Source organism: Elgaria multicarinata, chromosome 1, assembly GCF_023053635.1.
Source record: "Elgaria multicarinata webbii isolate HBS135686 ecotype San Diego chromosome 1, rElgMul1.1.pri, whole genome shotgun sequence".
Classification (NCBI taxonomy): domain Eukaryota; kingdom Metazoa; phylum Chordata; class Lepidosauria; order Squamata; family Anguidae; genus Elgaria; species Elgaria multicarinata.
In genome coordinates, this window is record NC_086171.1 from 153,994,908 (window position 1) to 154,017,345 (window position 22,438).

Genomic DNA, 22,438 nt, shown 5'->3' on the forward strand with positions numbered 1-22,438 from the left:
ACTTTTAAGCTACAACCAGCCTATGGGCAAATTTATTGAACTTTTAGAGAAAAAGGTGGCTGTTTTGTTTTGAGTCCTCTAAATGGCTAATAGAACACAGTGAATCCTGCAAAAAACCTCTCATGCCCCTATAATTCTATCCCTTCCTTCGTTTTATTGTCACTGTCCAAACAAGTAGGGCTTGGCTGCAACCTGAAGATTACTTTTTTCATCTGATGGCAAAGTGGGTTTAATATCATGCTGCATCTTGTACATTTTCTCCGACAGAAAATACGATTTCATATATCTTGGCAACTCCAAGCTTTTCAGAATCAGCTGAACACCAGATACTCCTGCAAAATATCCTATATTCAAACCCATGATGTACAAATGCTGAACTGAACTACCCCAAACTCAGGACACATCTAGAATGCATTAGGAAACTGGATGAAGCATCCTTCTTCTGGATCAGCTAGCTCAGTTCCTACAAACTACCATAAACACAGAAAAAAAATTACCAATTCTGTAGAGCTCAAAGCAAAGAAATAAAAATATTCATGCTTTAAACATATTTATTAATTCCCTAACTTATCAGGGTAAAAGCAGTGTGAAAGAGCCATCAGCTGCATTTGGATGCCACAATAGTCAATGGTGGGTTAATAGTCAACTCACAGTTGGCTATTTTGTGGGTACTCCCCACACGGGCTGAGTTCGGACAACATGCTAATCAACGGTTGACTTCCATTTTGTTCCTATTCCCCCCCTCCATTGATTAGCGTGTCGTCCGAACTCAGCCAGCAAGTGGATTATTAACCCATGATGCATTGACTAACTTTCCCCCTGCCCTCCCTCCTCGCTTGTATCCTATCATCCCTTTAAATAACCCACTCTGCACATCATTGGTTACTTCCATCTGTTATTTTGGCAAAATAACCCATCATGGGATAAAAAAATCCCACTACATGACATGATAATCCACCATAGATTATTTAACCCATTGTAGGTTATTGTGTCGTCTGGACCCAGTCATCATGTCATTCTCTCCTGACTCTTTAACAGGGAAGGCTAAAAAACAGAAGCTATCACGAGGCATGCATATGGAGCAAAATGGCATTCACCTTTGCACCAATATCATAACAAGCAGGCAGGCATTGCATTGGAGCATTAATCCATAGAATAGACAAACACTTTTAAGAGAAACAGTCTTAGAATAGAACTGAAGTTGTGATCCAAAGAAATTGGGTGAAGGAGAAGGAATTGGACATTTAGCATCATCTTATGCAATCAAATTGTTCTTCAGAAGAGCTCTTCATCCCACTAGCCTCTCAAAGGAGCTAAACAAGATGCTTTCAGTTCCCACACCCACAGAGGAATGTTTGCCAATGTGGCATCCAGGTTTTGGCTGTCCTGGAGAAGGAGGGAAAGATTCACAGGCAAAACATTCCAAGGCAGTCAATAGAAAATCCACAAAAAGAACTAATATTTCAGCACACCACCTTTCAAACAACAAATCCCAATGAAAAACAGTTCCTAAAATGTGTGGGTGCACACCAGAGTAGTCCTCATCATATATCTTTAGCAAAAGACGAAAATAGTAAGATAAAAAACCAGCTGACTCTCCTAAACTTACAATATGACTGGACAAAATGTGTTATAAGGAATCCATGAGTCTACACAACTTCAACCACAGTACCATTTTTCCTCACAGATGCTGATTTATTGCCTATGCTGCTGGAATTTTTCTATAAATGTATTTCAAACGCAAACTCACACTAGAGGAAACTGAAAGGCTTATGGATAGCAAAAGAAGAGAAAAATGATTAAACTACATTAACTGCATAAATCCCTTGTGTGTTTGCCAACCCTTACAAGGTTTCTGAGACAAATTCTACCAGAGGTTTTTAATCAACAGCATCAAAATCATCTATAAGCTACTATTCTCTTTAAAGCAGTGCCAAAACCCACATCCAGATCTGATTAAGTATTGAGAAGTTTCTTTCACTTTAAGAACTAGATTTTTTTAAAGGCCTTCTAAACAGACTATAAAGGGTAGCACTCCATAGGAATATGCCCGAAAAAGCACCCACCATTCAAAACCTGTCCAATAAACATATCCACTCCCCTCATATAATTCGTTCTAAGCATCATATGAGACAGCTCTCAGGCTGTATACAATTATTTCTGTGCAACAGTAGGAGCTACTTCCTCCTTTACCACTACACAGTGACACTGCGTGCTGAGGGCAATAACGGCTCAGTATAACAGACTCTGTAAAGCTATCTTCTACAGCCTCATACTCTCCTCTTTCCCTCTCTTGGTAACATGTTGTAAGATTCCATCACAAGCAGACAGGAACAAAGGTGTGAGTGTTATAAAAGAAAATCTTAGTCAAGGACTCCATTCTTCCTGTGAGGAACGCATCTTACAAATCCTAGATAACAAATTCCAGAGGGGTAGCCATGTTAGTCTGCTGAGGAAAAATAACAATCTTGTAATCCCTGAAAGACTAGCAGATTTATATTGGGGCAATCAACTTTCATGGATTACCAGAGCCTAATTCATCAGATGCATGAAACGGTTTCCTCAGTTGCCATATCTGGGTACAGAGAAAAAAAGTGTAAACAGTAGGGCCAAATGTTCACGTAAAGTAAAGTGGTACAGTCCGTGATAATTCTATGTAAAGCTTAGATGTATACAGGACCATTCACAACAACAATAATTGATAATACAATCAACTTAGCTTGGTTATGTTAGTTAACACCAATAGTGGGAAAGGAAATCATTGCCTCAATTCAGGTCTAACCTAATATAACCATACTCTGATACATTCTAATTCAGCAAATTCACTCTGGAGTCTCCTTTTGAAGTTACTTTGTTGAAGAATGACACTCAAAAAGGTGAAATTAAAAAGTGCTTTTATTTTACCACTTCTTTGGACTGCATTCCTTAATCACATTGCCAGATTCCTTCCAGCTTATATTTTATCCTGGCGTTTGAACGGAAATCCTTTACTATCTAAACAAAAATCTTTCAGGCAAATTCGCAATCATATAAATGATTAATTGGCATTTCAAAGGGCTAAAGAGGGATGAAAGCCCTTACTCTGTACTCTGATTGGGGGTAGAAGCCTCCAGTGATAATCAAAGGTGTTCCACCAGAGTGAAAAGGGCTGTTTTTTTTTGTTTATTCGTTCAGTCGTTTCCGACTCTTTGTGACTTCATGGACCAGCACACGCCAGAGCTTTCTGTCGGCCGTTGCCACCCCTAGCTCCCCCAAGGTCAAGTCTGTCACCTCCAGAATATCATCCATCCATCTTGCCCTTGGTCGGCCCCTCTTCCTTTTGCCTTCCACTTTCCCTAGCATCAGCCTCTTCTCCAGGGTATCCTGTCTTCTCATTATGTGGCCAAAGTACTTCAGTTTTGCCTTTAATACCATTCCCTCAAGTGAGCAGTCTGGCTTTATTTCCTGGAGTATGGACTAGTTTGATCTTCTTGCAGTCCAAGGCACTCTCAGAATTTTCCTCCAACACCACAGTTCAAAAGCATCTATCTTCCTTCGCTCAGCTTTCCTTATGGTCCAGCTCTCACAGCCATAGGTTACTACGGGGAATACCATTGCTTTAACTATGCAGACCTTTGTTGTCAGCGTGGTGTCTCTGCTCTTAACTATTTTATCAAGATTTGTCATTGCTCTCCTCCCAAGAAGTAATCGTCTTCTGATTTCCTGGCTGCAGTCAGCGTCTGCAGTAATCTTTGCGCCCAGAAATACAAAGTCTGTCACTGCCTCCACGTTTTCTCCCTCTATTTGCCAGTTATCAATCAAGCTGGTTGCCATAATTTTGGTTTTTTTGAGGTTTAACTGCAACCCAGCTTTTGCACTTTCTATTTCTGGCAGCAGTCTAAGAACCAAGGGAAAATACTAACTCTGCATACGGTATGATAAACACAATGGCTTAGTGCAGAAGATCCTCAATGGTTTAGGCTGAAATCCTACATACTTTTGCCTGGAAGCATCACTGAACACAGCAAAATTTACTTTTTAGTAAACCTGCACAGAATTGTGCTGTTGGATGCAGGCTCACACACTCCTCTCCTGTCACATTCCTTTCTTCCATAGTTTCCCCAGACTTCTGAATTGGGTAGCTCTGGTTAATGCTATCCTCTAGAACATGGTTTGGATGCTTGTCTTAAGCATAGTTTACCAGATTCAAATGTCATGGATGTCTTTTGTTACAGCAATCCAGAAGCAAAGGATGGAAAGAAGAGAAGAGAGAGGAAGCATGTAAGCCTGCGGAACACTCCCCATTCATAACCCAAAATGAGCCTAAAGCTTGTTCTGTCTATGATCTGTGTAGTCAGCCTCAGAGTAAAGTAGACCCAGGAAGAAACTTAATTTTAATTATTTGCTTTCAGGAATCATGAAAGTAGCCCAAAGCCATATTACATTTGGCCAGAAGTTACTATGACAGCTAAAAACAGTCTAAGGGGGAAATGAGCCACATCCTACATTTTTGTACCAAATAAGTCATAAATATGTCTGGAGTCTGCCATGTTTATCTAGTGTTTAGGCTTTAAATCAAGTGTTAGTTTAATTTTGAGCTGTCATGACAGCACATCTATTTAACATTAACTAGGAAAAAACATATTCAAAATATTTATCAAATGTTTAGCCAAAGATTAAACACTGTTCTGAAAAAAGGCTAGCTCAAGTAGTTATTGTATTTGGAGTATTTACATGAGCACTTGGGATGCTTTTGGTTGGCTGGCTAGTACATCAGCCACACTTAAGAGTAAATACTAGCAAACTCCAATACAAGAACAAATGTTTTGCAGGAAGTTACTGCTCCAGTTAGACTTCCCATAAGGAAAGCTAGACTGTCAAGTACCATACATAAGGCCCCAGAACATGAATCTCATATAGAAGAGATAACTCCATTCAAAGGGAAACTATTCAGACTCATTCACTAAACACACACATACATAATAATCAAAGTAATGAGAGCTAAGTGTGATGTAGTGGGTGGCATGTTGAACTTTAACCAGGGGAACCAGGGTTCAATTCTTTGCTCAATCATAAAACTCACTGGGTTATCTTGAGCCAGTCACTATCTCCTTTAATTTTAAAATTTTAATATACTGATCTTCAGTTTGGGGTGGGGAGATACCAGGGTGGTTATGAGGATAAAAGGGGGAAAGCATACTAACTAAATAAAGGTAGAATAAAATTTTTGTAATACTACTTTGTGTCCATTTACTTTACTATTTCAAAATGGAATATAGGAGAGGGTTGGTTTCTTGATCAGAGATGTGGGAGCCTGTAAAATGAATGAGGAATGGCGACTCCTAGATTACTGGGCTGAAAAGGGCCTATATAATTAGAAATGTGTGTACATTTGGCCAAATACAGAATTTTACCAATATGGACCTCTTGACAGAGAGGGAAAAAACTGAGAATATTCAGAGGCATCTGGGTGGGATTTCAATATTCAGAAAACATAATTTTTGCCCCAATCACAATAGTTCTTGTGGTTTTTATAATGTAGATGCAAATTAAGTTGGATAGATACAAACTTTCTTCATTTGGACTTTGGGGAGAGGTAGAGGGTTCACACTGTTCTCATTACCCTCACTTTGTCCCTGTCTTCCCCCATCCCCAAACACCCTGGCCTAAATTTAGATTTTAAGAACCACCGGAAAGACACTAGTCTTCTGTTGGTGCTACTCTATAAAGCCCCATGCACACTGATGATGCCATGTAAATAACAAACTAACTTCTAAGCTTTGAGAAATCAGGTAGTTCTGTGTTCTCTCTTCCACAACCTGCTACAGTTTTATTTCCTTTGATGCCAAAAATAACCTGATATAGGGCATAGTGTTCTAATATATGCTAGACTTGATTCATTTCTTTTAAATTGTTATTTTTATATGTTTATAGATGGAGATATATATATATATATATATATATATATATATATATATATATATATATGTCTGTACTGAGCCTTCAGTAGGAGGCAGATTACATACTCAAATTACTGAACAACAAATCACAATCTAGTTGACATTGTATTCTTGGACTTTCAAGAAGCTTTTGACAGATAGGAGGAGAGGTCCTCTTACGGACTGGTAACTGGTTAAAGAACAGAAGCAGAGAGTAGGAATAAATGGACAGTTCTTGCAATAGAGAGATGCTTTCCCCCAAGTACCTAGAGTTAGGGGTCAGTAGTGAGGTGGCCAATCAAAACGGACTGCGAAAAGCTCCAGAATTATCTCTCCAAACTGGATGAATGGACAATAAAATAGTACCAGAGGACCTTCTCTCTGCTGCTCCCAGACTGTGGAATGGCCACAGGACACTCGTCAACTTAAAAGTCTTTTAGCATTTAAGAAAGCTATTCAGACTGATCTCTTCTAGCAGGCCTACGCAGTGGAATTTTAGGATGTTTTAATAATGTGTAATATGTTTTTAATCAATTTTATGTATTTGTGCTTGTGGTTCTTCCCCGCCTCGATCCAAGCGGAGAGGCGGGTAAGAAATAATAATAATAATAATAATAATAATAATAATAATAATAATAATAATAATACATGTAGTTCAGTGCAAGTAAGTGTAAACTGATACACATTGGGGGTGTGGGGGCAGGGGGATCCTATCTTTAGAGCTGGAAGTGACTGACCAAAAAAGAGATCTTGGAGATGCAGTGGACAGGTCAATGAAAATGTTGTCTGCAGCAGCTGTGTCCATTTTGGGGATCACTAGGAAAGACACTGAAAATAAAACTGCCAATATCATAATGCCTTTGTACAAATCCACAATGAGATCCCATTTGGAATTCTGTGTTCAAGTCTGATTGTTGCATATTAAAAAGGATATTGTATCCTTCTGTAGTCTATTATGGCTACTAGTCATGATGGTTACATGCTGCTTCCATTATCAAAGACAGTATACCTCTGAATACCATACTGCTGTGGAACAACAGTAGGAGAGGGCTATTGCCCTCATGGCTGGCTTGTGGGCTGCCCGTTGGCAACTGGATGACCACTGTGAGAAACAGGAAACTGGACTAGATAGCCCTTTGATCTAATCCAACACTATTCTTACGTTTAAAAAGAAGTTATATCCAAGTACATTGTGATTAAGGACTTTCTATGTTCTGTATATATGTCATCCAAAACCCAGATTTGGTTTCTTTCAATGCCTGCCAATATCACAAATGTTTGTTTATAGGGCTTCCTATAGAGATATAACAACAGATTTTCCCCAAAGCATCCCATTTGTAGGCAGCAACTCCAAAGAAAATTTGAGCCAGGTGAAGAAGGGGAGAGAATATGCGAAAGAGGAACATTTCTCAGTCTTCTCAAGGGAAGTCTTAGATTGGGAGATTTGCAAACAAGGATGCAACACAATTCCCTTTTGCCAGCCCCAAATGTTAAGGAAGCAATTCAGGGCCATTTTTTATTCTTTTTTACAAGCAGCAGAGCATTAAAGGTTTCCCTGAACTGTATCGCTTTAGGTGAGAGGACACACATTTGAATTGTCCCACATATATTCCCTGCACATGTTTTGTGAGGCAGTCTCCCAAGTTCCAAATTGCAAATGATTGTTCCTTGGGAACAACCATATCTTTGGTTATTTTGAAAAATGAACAAGCAAGCCCAGCACATGCTTTTAAAAGACAGGTTTTTTAAATTTTAATCTTAAAAAAAACCAAGAAACTTATTGTGACACATGAATCACGTTTAACATGTGAACTATTCTATATAAATATTAGAGCCAGTGTGGCGTCGTGGCTAAAGTGTAGGACTGGGAGTCGGGAGATCCGAGTTTTAGTCCCCACTTGGCCATGGAAATCCACTGGGGCCATGGCTAGACCAGGCCTATATCCTGGGATCGTCCCGCGGTTATCCCTGGCTGATCCCTGGATCCCCTGTATGTCATTTACATGAACAGGGATGACCCCGGGACAATCCCAGGATATAGGCCTGGTCTAGCCATGGCCTGGGTGACTTTGGGCCAGTCAAAGACTCTCAGCCCAACCTACTTCACAAAGTTGTTGTTGTGAGGATAAAATAGAGAGGAGTATGATGTACGCTGCCTTGGGTTCCTTGAAGGAAAAAAGGCAGGATTTAAAAATGTAATAATAAGAATAAGAATAAGAATAAGAATAAGAAGAAGAAGAAGAAGAAGAAGAAGAAGAAGCAGCAGCAGCAGCAGCAGCAGCAGCAGCAGCAGCAGCAGCAGCTTTGGGAGTTTAAACAAAGAAACAGGGTTATAAATCCCAGAAGTAGCAACGGTAATAGAAGCTATTCACTGCTCATAGGTTTAGATTTTCTTTGTTAAAGGATCTGAGTATTTTCAAAATATATTGCAGAGAGCTATGCCCAGTACATTTTGTTCCCATCAGGCATTGCTGATACTTCCTTGCATGCCCCCCATAAGATGCAGCTGCTCAGTAACAATGCAGCTTTCTGCCTCTCTCCACTACTCTAAGGTAGCATATCATCTTACTGAGCATGTTCAGCCTCCAGCTCTGAAACACCCACATCTAATCAGACTAACCCAATTTCAACTGTGTGTCTGCTGCATAACAGCCTGCTGTCCGATTACAAAGCTGCCTGAGTCCAAGGAAATGTAGTGAATGACTAAGTTCACATGGCTCTTCCTGAACCAGCTTGACTTCACCAGCTTCTTCTTTTTTTCATTTGGATGAGTAAACGACATTTCCCTCTCCCTAAACATATCAGCCTTCCAGGATAGAGTGAAGGTCAATCATGGGACATCATGTACTCTTTGGATAATGGCTTGCCTATGGTTGAGACAGCTAGGTCATTTTAGACCCTGGAATTAATGGTTTTATCCCTCTCTTTAAATGGCTAGGTGGTATTACTTCAACTAGTGAAGCACACAACTAAGGCCGTAGCTAGACCTAAGGTTTATCCCAGGATCATCCTGGGTTCGTCCCTGCCTGAGCGCTGGATGCCCTGTGTGGCACTTAGATGAACAGGTTTGACCCCAGGACAATCCTGGGATAAACCTTAGGTCTAGTTAAAGCCTAACATTTCTCTCCCACAATCACCCCATGCTTTACGATTGCTTCTACATTCCTGTTATGTTAGAACAATGACAAAACTATTTGCCAGCCTTAATTTGAAAAAAATACTGAGATGCGCACTTTTGCATTTTAAACTTATTTAAATCATTAACACCACTATGACTACAGGAGTAAAATGGAGCTTGCTTCTTCTGCCATCACCTGCTCGATCATGCCCCCCCCCTCCAAATGTCTAGGCTACAGACCCTAGACATTGGCCCTACGACCCAGCTAGAACTGCACCACTAGTTGAGACATTTGTTCCAAGATGAAAAAACATGTCCAATGTCTTACCCTTCAGAGATGCAAATATACGGAAACAGAAATAAGGTTTGGCCAGATGTATGCAAGTTTAGTTACACTTCCCAAGATAAGTCACCCAATCAGGATTATCAAGATTCAAAATCATTTTGTATTTTTCAAGTCCCATATTGGAAGAGTAGAAACATGAATCTATACAGAATTCCATCTCTTCAATGCACCCACATGGTAAGATTGCTGCGGTGGTGGTGGGAGGGACATTTATGATTTTCCCAAGAAAAAGTCTTAACTAGCATTAAATAAGGGTTGCTACACTGGCAGCAATTTATGACACACTAATGAACACATTTGCAAAGCGGAGTGACTGCTAATTTCTACTTGTGAACTTAAATCAATATATAGTGTACCGGGTGTATGTACACCAATACAAGAGACACAGAGAGAGATCTATATACTGGCACAGGAGGCAATAGAGATAAGCTAACATTTTCTAGCAAACAGATCAATTGCTCCAGCCAGCTGAAACTGAAAATTGCTCTATCCCTGACCTTGCAGTTGGAAAGAAGATGGGCTCCTGAACTCATTTCCACATGACAATGCTCCTGCAAAGTGATTTGCTTGCCTGTGAGAATAGTGGAGAGTTCTTCTCAGTCCTGCCCTCCCAGCCTCCATTGAAAACAGCTCAGTGATGGCCTTTTGTACTATAAGTGCCAGAAAGAGTCCACTGAAGATGTGTGCAATTAAACCCACTTTTTTGCTGCTATTTTGATACACACAGACTCCCTGGGCAGGTGTTGCCATGCACAAAGGGGAAAGAAAACCTAATCTTTGCAGCAAAACATTCCCCCTTTCTACCCAACCCCGCAAGAAAAAAACAGATGGAGTAGGAAAGCAGATTTTATTGTAATGTCTCTCTCTCTCTCTCTCTCTCTCTCTCTCTCTCTCTCTCTCACACACACACACACACACACACAGATTACAGAGATCAATACTGAAGAAGGAAATAAGCTCCTCTCAGTTTTCCTCAGAAGGCAATTTATTATCAAGAGTTATAATTAACTCAGAAGTCCCTTGTTAATTTTCTTCCCATTGCACAGACAGGCAAGACATCTTAGAGGTCTGTAACAATCAAGTTCATATTCTGTTCCTTCTGAACAGCAAAGCTTCTGGACAGTGTATGCTGAGAACCTACAACCAGGGGAGACCTTATTGTGTGGGTCCCTTTCCTTGACAAGAGGCGGTGGCTGCTTCTCTCTCAGCAGGAAGAATGCTGACACAGCAGAAAAAGGAGGCACTTCATTAACATCACACATTTTCTCTTCTCTTCCTTCCACCCCCCACCCCCCATTATTTATTACCAACATGTAAGCCAGGATTTTGAATGGTTTGATGAATAAGAGTACAATAAACAATGCATGTGGTTTGGGGGCAAAGCCTGACCATGAGGAATCGGGGCGGGGGGTGGGGAATGAAACTGAGTTAGAAAGCTTTGTTTGAACTTCAAAACACAACACATAGCCAAACAGGCCTTACATATATATGTATATATATATATTAAATTAAATGACTGCATGCATGCAGCCTGCTCAGACACAGACACATGGGCCAAAGGGAGGAGGCAACACTCATGTCTGCAGATTTAGGTGAGCTGCAGTGATCCTGGCAGAAAGAAATGCACGGAGCTCCTTTAAAATGAGAGGCTCTAAGTAGGCTTGTTTGTATCAGAGGTCGCCATAAACTTCTCTGAGCAGCTGAATAAGCTGCAGGGACGTTCTTCTTGCCATCTGCTCCTTTCCCAGAACACCTCCTGCAAATCAAGAGTCAGTCTGCTAGATTCTATTCCTGTTAACCTCTAATCACCCACAAGGGCCCTTCTTTGCTTTGCTCTTTATCTGCGCCAGCTAATGCGTGAAGTGGCCTTCGCCTCCCATCTGTTCCAGCATTAGTAGAGTTAAAGAACAATGCAGCTTGCCTGTTTCAAGCATTCACTTACACAAATGCCCTGGTATTAACTCAATTTCCCACTGTTTGCTACTATTATCCATACAGGATTTGGAATGTCTGCTTGTTCAGAAGCCAAAAAATGGAACTTTTCCCATTTGCTCAATGCTTTCTGTACTCCATTCCAGCAAAACAAATCAACCCCCCTAAATCCCCCCATATCCACCTAACCCAAATTATTAGAGGAATGTATTAGAACATGTTCGAATGAAAGGCTTGGAGTATCTCCTTCACCCCAGTCAGGACCCAAGGCATTAGCCAACACATCTAGCAGGCTGTCATTCCTTAGACATATGGATTTTTAATCTGCCCATGCCTGCATATTTGGTACTACTTGCATAAGGTTGTTTTGAGGGAGAAAAATGAAATAAATAGTAACAAAGCCTTGGAGTTTATGAACCAAGAACAGTTCAATTACACCAGCAGCGAAAATTATATTTGTGTACCAGCTTTATAGTAAATCAGGCAGACTGCAAACTAAGGAGAAATACAGTAAATCCTCATGAAGATACACAGAAAGTGACTGAGAAGGGCAATTCAGCCAAGACTATTTCCTTCTGATACTGTTGGTTTAGGTTTCTTATTCACGTTGACCTCTATTATGAAGAGATGTATTGAATAGCTACCCTCTACTAGGTAATACATTTGCCAGCATAGAATGAATACTGTTGTGTTAAAGCAAAACATCAGCAGTATCCCATTAAAGCAAAATTCTTCAGTTCTACTGGTTTAATCATTTCACAGATACACATGTACACTCATTCTGATACTTCACCAGCAAAACTGCATCATGTGCCTCTGGAACAGCCTTCCCCAAGCTGGTGCCCTCCAAATGTGTTGGACTGCACTGCTATCATTGCCAGCCAGCATGCTGGAAGAAAGTGGTTAGGAATGGCTGCTCTGAACTATTCTACAGTCCTGCACAAGTCACTATTAAAAGAGTGGATTAATTTTGCTCCGTGCTTTTCCTACAAAACCTAATAACATTAGGATATATCTTACTTAAAAGCATTTAGGTCAATTATCTTGTTTTTAACATTTTAAACAATTAACCAAGTAAGTCTTTCAGTATCTGATGGGACTATTTATGAGAAGGGACTTGCATATACACCAATCTTTTATTATTAGGAAGGACTATTACTAAAATTAAGTTGCCTGAAATCAAGAAATGTGTAAAGATTTTAAGTGTAGGTCTGTGCAACATGTGCCTCCCACACTTGGTAATGGTAGGGAAAATAATAGTGAAAAAATAGGTGTTTTTAGCACTATGAAGTGCTTAAATGGTCACATTACTACTACTACTACAACCACCCCATACCCAAAGCTCTCTGGGCAGTTTACAAAGATTAAAGGACACTAAATATACAGTATACAAAGTTTTAAACCAGTTAAATAAAACGCAACAAACAGAGAGTACACACAGAGCTAATATATATCTAAAACACCTTTAAACAATCTACCATACAACAAATCCAGGACCCGATCAAACTCATTATATGCTGCTAAATAACGGAGAAAAGAGCTTTAGTTTGTTTGCAAGGTAAATTTAACCCTTTTAGCACACTGTAGCTACTATGAAGAGCTAAACGTCTGGGGCAGCTCAGGATTTCATGCACTCCATGCCAACCATAGGACTGTCCCAACATGTCATCAGCCCAACACATGTAGCAAGACACACTCTAGACTTTTTTTTCCAGCTGGTCATGGAGATGGTGATCTAAAGGTAGGGAACTTTGAATAGGTGTCGGGTTTACAAGCCTTCCTGCTGCAGTGCCGGACTAGGCACAAAGGTAGCCCTATATAGAGCGCATTGCAGAAGTCAAGCCTTGAAGTTACCAGCACGTGCACTTCCCTCTTTAGGTCTTCTGACTCTAGGAAGGGGTGCAGCTGGTGAATCAGCTGAAACTGATAGTAGGCACTCCTGGCCGTCACATCTATCTGGGCTGTCATTTGGAGCGATGGATCCAGAAGCACCCCCAAGCTGCAAGCACAGTCTTTCAGGGGGAGTGTAACCCCATCCAGAACTGGTTGACACACCTCCAAACCTAGGTTGTGGCCTTTGACAGCTAACACCTGGATTCAGCTTCAGTTTGTTTCCCCTCATCCAGCCTATTACCGCCTCTAAGCATTCATTCAGAGGACACACACTATCCTTAGCTGATGTCGAAGGCATAGAGAAATATATTTGGGTATCATCAGCATACTGATAGCACCCCGCCCCATGCCTCTGGATGATCTCTCCCAGCGGTTTCATGTAAATATTAAATAGCATTGGGGAAATGATGGCACCTTGTGGTACGCCACACAGCAGCTCCTTCTTTGAGGAGCAGCTATCCCAAGCATCACCATCTGGAACTTGCCCGAGAAGTAGGACTGGAACCAACGAAGCACAGTTCCCCTGATTCCCAATCCCCTCAGGTGATCCAGAAGAATACTATGGTCGATGGCATCAAAAGTCGCTGAGAGGTCCAAAAGTACCAGCAGGGACACACTCCCCCTGTCAATACTTAGGCGTAGATCATCCGCTAAGGCAACCATAGCGGTCTCAACTCCGTATCCTGCTCTGAAGCTGGTTTGAAATGGGTCTAGAAAATCTGTGTCATCCAAAACTTCTTGGAGTTGGTTTGCAACCGCCCTCTTCAGGGAGAATTCCTCTGAAGAAGTCTTTGGCGAGAAGCTAGCGGAGTTGATCGCCTCTCACCTTCTTTTAGTTCCACCCATTTGAATCTGCGGTGGACTCTGAGATCGGTCAACTCTGAAGTCCCTTCCCCCACTGAGGATTGCTAAGTTCCCACAGACTTTGAGTTGTTAGAGTTTTCACTGAGAAAGTCCAGTGAAGATTCATCCCTGGCTGCCGAAGATTCTAGGAGAATCTCTGCCCCAGCTTCCTGTGCAGGCTGGTACATTTCTAGTTCTGCTTCTTCTGGTTCAGAATCTGATTCCAATTCATAGCCTGAAACTCCTTGCCCCCACACTAAGGGCAACAGGCCTGATCATGACAATTGGTCCCTTTGGTCAGATCACCCCCTGTTGAGGTTTAGATTGACAGCAGCTTTTCCCCTCTGCAAGGGTGGGATACCTGTTAAGTTAGTCCAATCTCGGAAGCTAGTGGATCTGGATGTTTTCCGATATGTGGAATGTAGAAATGACCTGGGCAATTGACAGGATTGCTCCTGAGTGCCCTCTCCATAGTAGATCTTGTATACCCTGTAGCTGAGAGCAACGAAACAAAATAGGAGATGGCTTGAGTTCAGATGGAGGAAAACTCCCAGTGAATACATTGATAAGTTCCTATACTCAAGCCTACTCAGGGGAAGTTAAGGTGGCAAAAACTATGAAATTCTCTATGTGCCATCCATTGGAGCTCTTCAGGATTGTCTGGGGCTTTTTTGACACTGGCCCTAAGGACACCATAGATCCATCAAAGATCCGCAGTGATATATTTGCAAGGCACTTTCAAGATAAAATCTCTTGCATCCACCAGGACTTAGACTCCACTGTTATAACAGGTGGCTCAGGTGAAGTATCCAGAGCCCAGCCTTGTCCAATTATATTGGATGAGTTTCAGTTGGTACAGTTCAAGGACACTGACAAGGTGCTCAGACAGGCTCAAGCAACTACTTCCATATTGGATCGCAGCATGATGTTTCATTCACAAGAACCCAAGGTTTTTAAAAGCACTGGGTTGTCGTTTCCTGCAGACTGGGCCTATGTGTTTTATTTTGCTTAGGCTATTGAAGGGAGCCAAGATTCAGATCTCCTTGAGCTGTTCCAAAGATCTGCCTAGCATCAGCATTCCTGGCTGAATAAAAATTGAGTTATGTCTGCCTAATCCTGTTAATCGGTCATAGTCTCCTTGTACCCATTGTCTCAGTCTCCTGGTTTGTGTTCTTCCCTCTGGTATCAAAAAAGCTCCCCCCCACACCTTCAGTGTATGGAAACTGTCCGCATTCCCATTCCCACTGCTGACCTGCTTTTCAGCGAGACAGCCTCCCTACTGCGTCTGCAACTTTTCCAGGCCTTTTGTTCTCTTTGGGCACGTCCCAGCTCTAGGCACCAGAATAGGTTTATTGGTTGCCTGAAGCCAGAACAGCTTCTTGGTGACAGCTTGGTTAGTAAGGCGTAAAATGAGGGTTTTTGTCCCCATATGCATATGGCTAGACATGTAAATGGAAAACAATTTACTATTAAAAGCCACTATTAAGTAAATATGCTGTTGTTTTAAAATCCCACAGCTGTCCTGGCTAAGACCACAATACTCCAGTCAATGAATGCCTCTCCTCATTCCGCCTTTAACTAAGCTACTAAAAAAAGGCATTACATAGGTTATTGAATGGTAACATAGCTCATTGTTACCATTTCAAGACAAGCTAGAAAGTGCACAGAAGCACTACCGCTCAGACCTTCAGGGATAACACTGTTAGAGCTGGATGTTGCTATATAAGCACTATATATAAACACAGATTGATATCTCACATTACCACTGACACCAGGTGGCCTAGCATCTACCAATAGGTATCCCATAGGGAGGTGCCTATAATCACAAAATAATGAAATAATAATGAATACACAATGTAAAAGCTATACACATAGATGATACTAATAAACATTCATTTGCTAGAGGAAGTCACTGCCAAAAGTGGATAAATATGAGATAAGCAAGGCAACTATATTCTTATAGCACAATGTCCATTATTATGCGCAGGGTATCTGTAAAAGGAAGGACCATAAACTGCAAAGGCCCACGGGTTTTATAATGTACACTTTTTGCATAGAGATACAGTACACCACCCCACGGGGTACCTAGGGGTATTAGTTAGGCCACTCAGTGTCAGGGTAAAATAAGGTTTCAGACTGTGTCCTTCATTACTGCCTACTTACAGCCAGGTTTACAGCTCATCCAAAATCTGTTTCTTGCACAGGCTAGAGTGTGATGAAATGCTGAGAATGTACATTTATATACAGACAATCTGAGGGCCAACAAAGGAGTTGCTGGAGGCTCAGCCCTCCTCTCATGAAGCAATTATCAAAAGGAAGAAACTTATGATGGTGGTGGTAGGGCAGTGGGGTCAGACCCCAACCTAGCTTCAGCATCAACATAATCAAAATATTTTAAACATGCCCTTTAAGCAATGTTAGGACAGCTACAATGAGTATAACCAAAAGTTGTCTCTGAACTACAGAATACAATAAATATACAATACAATCATAGAACAGCCGCGGCCGTCATTTTTTTTTTAAAAAAAGAAAGAGCACTTGCACTCCAGCGTAAATTGAGGTTAAAAACGGCCCGACCCCGCTCCCCACCCACTCTCGAGGGCCCTGGACTCCCCACTATCCCAGCTCCTTCCCTCTGATGACCCCTGCTACTCTCAGGGAAGAGGGAAGAAGCCAGGACGGGCACCCACACTGCCCGCGCTCCTCGGGATCATCCCGGGACCACAGGTAAAACCGGGAGAACTGAGGTCTCAGTTATCTCGGGGAAATGGAGGGATCATCCTCTCTGCTCCCGGGATCCCCTGTGCGTCATTTGAACACACAGGGATGGATCCAGGGATGATCCCTCAAAAAACAGATAGTATAGAAAGGGCCTAAGTCAGTCTATGATGCTGGCCCTTTAGGCATAACATAAAAGTTTCCCACTTTTGCTAATAAACTGCTTGTTACATTCTGGCTCCGCTTCAGCCAATCAAGATGGTTTCCCCCATTTGGTGGTATATTCACAATAGACCAAACCATTTCTCTATAGACCACTTTAGAATAATATTCCAAAGAGATATTCCAGAACTGTCCACGCTATCACAGCTGCAGTTCAAGAATCCTTCCTCTTGCTTTACAGTAGGGGTGTGGAACCTTAATTTTGGGAAAGCACATTAGACACTGCATGACAGAAGTGGGCAGGGCCACCCCACTGATGGTAAGCAGCCCCAACATGACTGCACAGACACCACTCACTCAAATACAAACACAGTTACAATTACAATTACACCCACAGAAAGAGAGAGAGAGCACAATGTAAAAGCCTCCACTGGTGCCAAGTAGGGATCTTTGTAACAGATTCAAATAAGTTCAGATTTCTATGAATCTGACCTGGGGGATCCACAGCTGACTGGCTTTTCTGGAGACACCCAGGCTAGGGTGTTTTTTTTTTACTGTGGGAAGGCAGTTTGCACATTTAAAAACAGGAACAAAATTCTCGTACACCCCTAAAAAAACCCCATTTTTTCATCAAAGAACACACAATGGGACAAGAGATGCCTGACAATCAGCAAAACACAGACAGGACTGATTTAACAAAATTCGTACATCCCTAGTGCCAATGGAGAGTGTTTAAAAGCCCAGTTGCAGAAGAGGAGGGGTGATTTTTCAAGGCAGGGTGGGAGCGTTGGGGAAGTGGTTTTTTTAAAGCCTTTCTTCAGCGGGGGAAGGAGGAGGAGAAATCTCTTACGTCAGCAGGGAGGCTGGTCCTGTGGGCCATATCCAGCATGTGGGCCAGAAGTTCCCCATCCCTGCTTTATACTCAGTCTTCTTGGCTGGAACGTTCTGAAGCCCTCATTCTCCAGGGCAATTTGTGGTTCCCAAAGGTTTGAACACAAAAAAGTGGCACCTCACGTGTTATTCCTGGTTGAATACAGGGCACAAAGGTGTGATGTTATAAAGGTGGATTTCCCTCTAGTTTATCAATGCATGCTTAATCTTCATTCCCTTTTTTACCCAAACATTGCCTATTTTTCTCTGTTTGAATTGTAAACCTTGTGTCCAGGTGTCCCTGATATCTTCATGTGCCCCACTGCTATGAGTTGTGTTCATGTGTTCACCTGCTTGAATCATGATTCAGACCATTTCTCAAAGAACCTCTTACGTAACTTTGGTATACAAACGAAAGTAGATACAAACAGTGGCTGCTTCTAAACTTAACATGGGATATATGCAACCATTTGGGGAACTAGTAGCCACTGAGGTGAATTTACATCTCACTATCCCTCACTTTCAATTGGTTTTGAATACATGGTAAAATTTGCTTCACTACAACCAGCTTGCCACACGTCTGCATGTGCCCTTCTGCAAGGTTACATCTGGTAATAAGCATCTCTAGTCTTTCAATATTGGTATCTTTCAAGATCTAAAAACTGCATTATTGGTTCCTATTTTATTCAAAATGTAGATTGGAAACTTTGCTTAAACTTTCAGAGAAGGCAAACTGAAAAAGAACAAGCCTCCTTTAAAATTCAAAGTCCACCTTTCATTTTCTCTAGCAATCAATGCTAATTGTTTGTGGGGACTTGATTTGTAAGACCAGCATACTTGACTTGCAGGACCAAAAGGAACAGTTTGTTTGAAGACTGCTATCTTCCCAATAAAAATATATATCCCACGGCAGCTAGTAATTTAAACTGATAAAAACAATGGGTTAGATCCATGCTTAGCCATAATTGGAGTAGACCCACTGAAACCAATGGAACTTATATTAGCCTAAATATGATTAAATCTGAATCCAATCCAACAACAACAACAACAAATGTAAAAAAGAACATAAAATTCACTAACAAGCAATGCAAAAATAAATAAAAAACTGAAGTGCCCTGCTGAGGAGTTACATTGACAAAAGATTGTAAGAGGCAAACCAGGGAAAGACTAAAACTAGTTTCTTATAGCCCAAATGAGTTTCTAAAAAGAAAGTCTTCGTGCCGCTATCAGAGGCTATCAGAGAAGGAGCAAGGAGAGCCTCCCTTGGCAGTGAGTTCTAGAGACAACGCTCAGGCACAGGCTAGGCACAGCTACTAATAGGCAAAAAGTATCGTTTCTGATTTGAAGGGCTGAAGCCTGTCTGAAAATCACACCTTTCACTTCAGCATCCTTCACCATGATCCCAGATGTGTGTAGGCTGGCTGTGGCTAGTACTCTTTGCATACTTAGATGCAATCTTCAGTACATGCTCCTGGGATGAGTCCTGGCATTGTGTCCTGGTGAGGTCTAACCAGACCGCCAAGCATTTTCTCAACTGACACAAACACCCACTGCCATGAAGAATCTGGCCCACTGATTGTTTAAAATCAATTTACTGTATAACGAAGTCATACATTTCTCTCTACTCTGAATGTATTAATACCATGCAAAACAGCAAAACTGAGGCAGTTGGAGAGGGGTGTATGCTCAGGATTACACCTTAATTACCTTTTAAAACATTTAACAATGCAAAACAATGCACATCTACTTAGAAGTAAGTCCCATTTTTGTGTATAGGATTGCAGCCAAGGTGACTATTCTTCCCAATTCAATACACGGTTACATGTAGATTGGCAATTCTATTCCATGAGTTAAGGAGAAGAAATTGCTCCAGACTGAATTAATTCAGACAACAGTATGACCTTATGCATTTTTGCTAATCCTTCTCTCAAAGAAGCTGGTCAGCAAAGAGCTTTCAAGACAGGCAGATAGCCAGCTAATTCTATGTTAAGACACAATGAATTAAGAACTTTAAATTAGTGCCAAATTTAATCCTTCTCCAAAAATGAAAAGGATGTTACATGACATAACTGGCTTCTTGATAGGCTCCTTGCTGGTCAGAAACCTTGATTTGTAGAAAATTCTGTAGAACAGATGGCACAATTTCATTTCATATTATAAATGGAAGATGACTCAAGGTGTCCAAGCTATTAAAATTTGTCACCATTCTGAAGAGGGAGACATTTTGCAGGCTGCCTCACTAAAATTCAAACCCCTGATTAAAACTGCTGGAAAACATTGCTATTCAATACACAGACTATGCTGCCGCCACCTTCATTTGCTTTTGGTGCAGTGCAAACATCTATAATGATACCACATAATGACAAGATCTATCATCAGGGTGACTATTGCTACAAGGAGGAAAGATGCAGATGTACAATGAAGAAAAAAGGACACTTGTCCTCTGTGAAATCCATAAATATAAATGCTCAGGATAAAGAAGGTTTGCAGGTAAAGCAAAAATCTAAAGGGAAAAGGGGGCATTAAAGCCAGGAATTTAAGAGTGAGTGAGATTCCCCTTTTTTTTGTCTGAAAGTGGTATGAAAGACCCTCTGAATTATCACTGCAACTGAATTTGCTTCTCAAATATACAGTGTTACATGTCACCCTGTAAGTAGTGTGTATACAAAAAATATTTGGGGATGGGGGGAGAAGAGGGATGCTATACGTCCCTGTTAACATTTTGCTCTTAGACCACAGTATAATCTCTAAAGCTTCCCCCACCCTTAAAATGTTATCTCTAGGTCACTCAGGCCTTAGCTAGACCTACCTGTTGTTCCGGGGGAGACGAGGGAAGACCTCGCGTTGTGAATAACGCGAGATCTCGCCCTCGTTTACACGCAAGGCATGACGACCTCAAGAAGAGAGGTGTCTCGGCTGCCATTTTTTTATTTTTAAAGAGACAGGAGCACTCTAGCGACAAACAGTGAGTCTTTTTTTTTTTAATAAAAAATGGATTTCCCCGCTCCCCCCGCCCTAACCCCAATGGGCGCAGCGCTCCTGAGGAGCACTGCGCCCCGTGTGCAGCTCCCGGCTCTGCGCGAGTAATCGTGTGGAGCTGGGTAAAGCTGCGGAAATAGGCCACACGCTCGCGGTCTCGGGCTCAGCCTGAGACTGCGGGAAAAACCAGGGCCAAAGGGTAGGCCTGTATCCCGGGGCAAGGGAAAGATGATCCCTCTCTGATCCCGGGATCCCCTGTGCGTCATCTGGACGCACAGGGACGATCCCGGGTATCAGCCCTGGATATAGCCTGGTCTAGCAAAGGCCTCAGAGATCACAGCGTACAGATTCCATATGCAACCAGAAATAGAGATCCATGTGTCTATGCTTTCCCATTCATTCAAATTAAAGGGCCTGAACCGCCAGCATATTAGTTCTATGTAAAGGAAAGTGAACATGCTTGTGAAATTAGAGCTCCTACTCCTGTAAGTATCCCATGAACTTAATCTACACAAATATCTTCAGTTCCAGCAAGGGCCTAGGAACACAGGAAGCTTCCTTATACCGAGTCAGATCATGGTTCTATCTAGCCCCATACTATCAACATTGACTGGCAGTGATTCTGTAGGTTTCAGGCGGGATTTTTTCCAGACTTACTTGGAAACGCTGGAGATTGAACATATGCTCTACCACTGACCTGCGGCTCCTCCCAACTTCAGGGGGCTGGTTTGCATATGACACTAAGCAGGGGTGAGCATTGGGTTCTACTGTAGTTTTCTGGGTAATATGCAGTAGATTGGCATGAATTTCAGATTGCCCATTGTTCAGGAATAGCAACAATAAAATTTTGCTTCCCCCCAGACCCCCTAAATTATACTGCTGAGATGGAGAAAGCTTCGGGGCGGGGGTGTAACCAGGAGTGGATTCTTGTGTGGAAGGACTGTAGTGTGAATTCAGTTTTGACACTCAAAACAAATTCCTGGACTTAGAATGATTTCCTTTGAAGTGTATGTCTTTTGCACAAGATTCTGATTGATTAATCTCAATATCCTAGTTAAAAAAAATGAATTTTGCAGTTTGTCCACCCCTGCACTAAACCATATTTTAGTGTTTTGTGCACAACCTGGAATGAATCTGCACAAAACCTCAGGCTCATGTGTTCTCCCCTTCCCTTCACCCACATGTGATCAGGTGTATATCTGAGAAGCAAGTTCATTAATATTTAGTTTCACGCCACTAATCCTAGCTTATCATTATGTACAAAACAGAGATCATGGTTCAATACAAATTCAAGTTAAACAACTTCTCTTCATAACCCAGTCTTTAAAGTTGGCTTGTTTATAAACAGATCAGTTTGTTTAAACTATAATTCTGTGTACATAACTACAAGCTAGGATAAGTGGGAAGTAATCGGAAATACTAGTAAAGTCTGTTTGTGTGAGAGGAGGGGAGGTGGCACATGCAATCTGGAGGCTTCGCTCAGGCTTCTTCTTGCTCATGTACATAGTACTAAATCATGGTTTAGCATTACACGCATCTGTGAGCAAGGGTCCAATTGTAAAGCTGCTTCCAAATTCAAAGGTCTTGTCTCATGGACAATATATCTGAACTTAGTTTGATATCTCCTATGGGAGGAAAATGCGGTTTGTAATTATCCCA

General features: G+C 41.6%; 1 protein-coding gene across 1 annotated transcript in view; it reads right to left on the reverse strand.

Moving 5' to 3' along the window:
* ZSWIM5 (zinc finger SWIM-type containing 5) overlaps positions 1-22,438 on the reverse strand; it is a 155,378-nt gene that overhangs the window by 41,341 nt on the left and 91,599 nt on the right. The window lies entirely within an intron of this gene.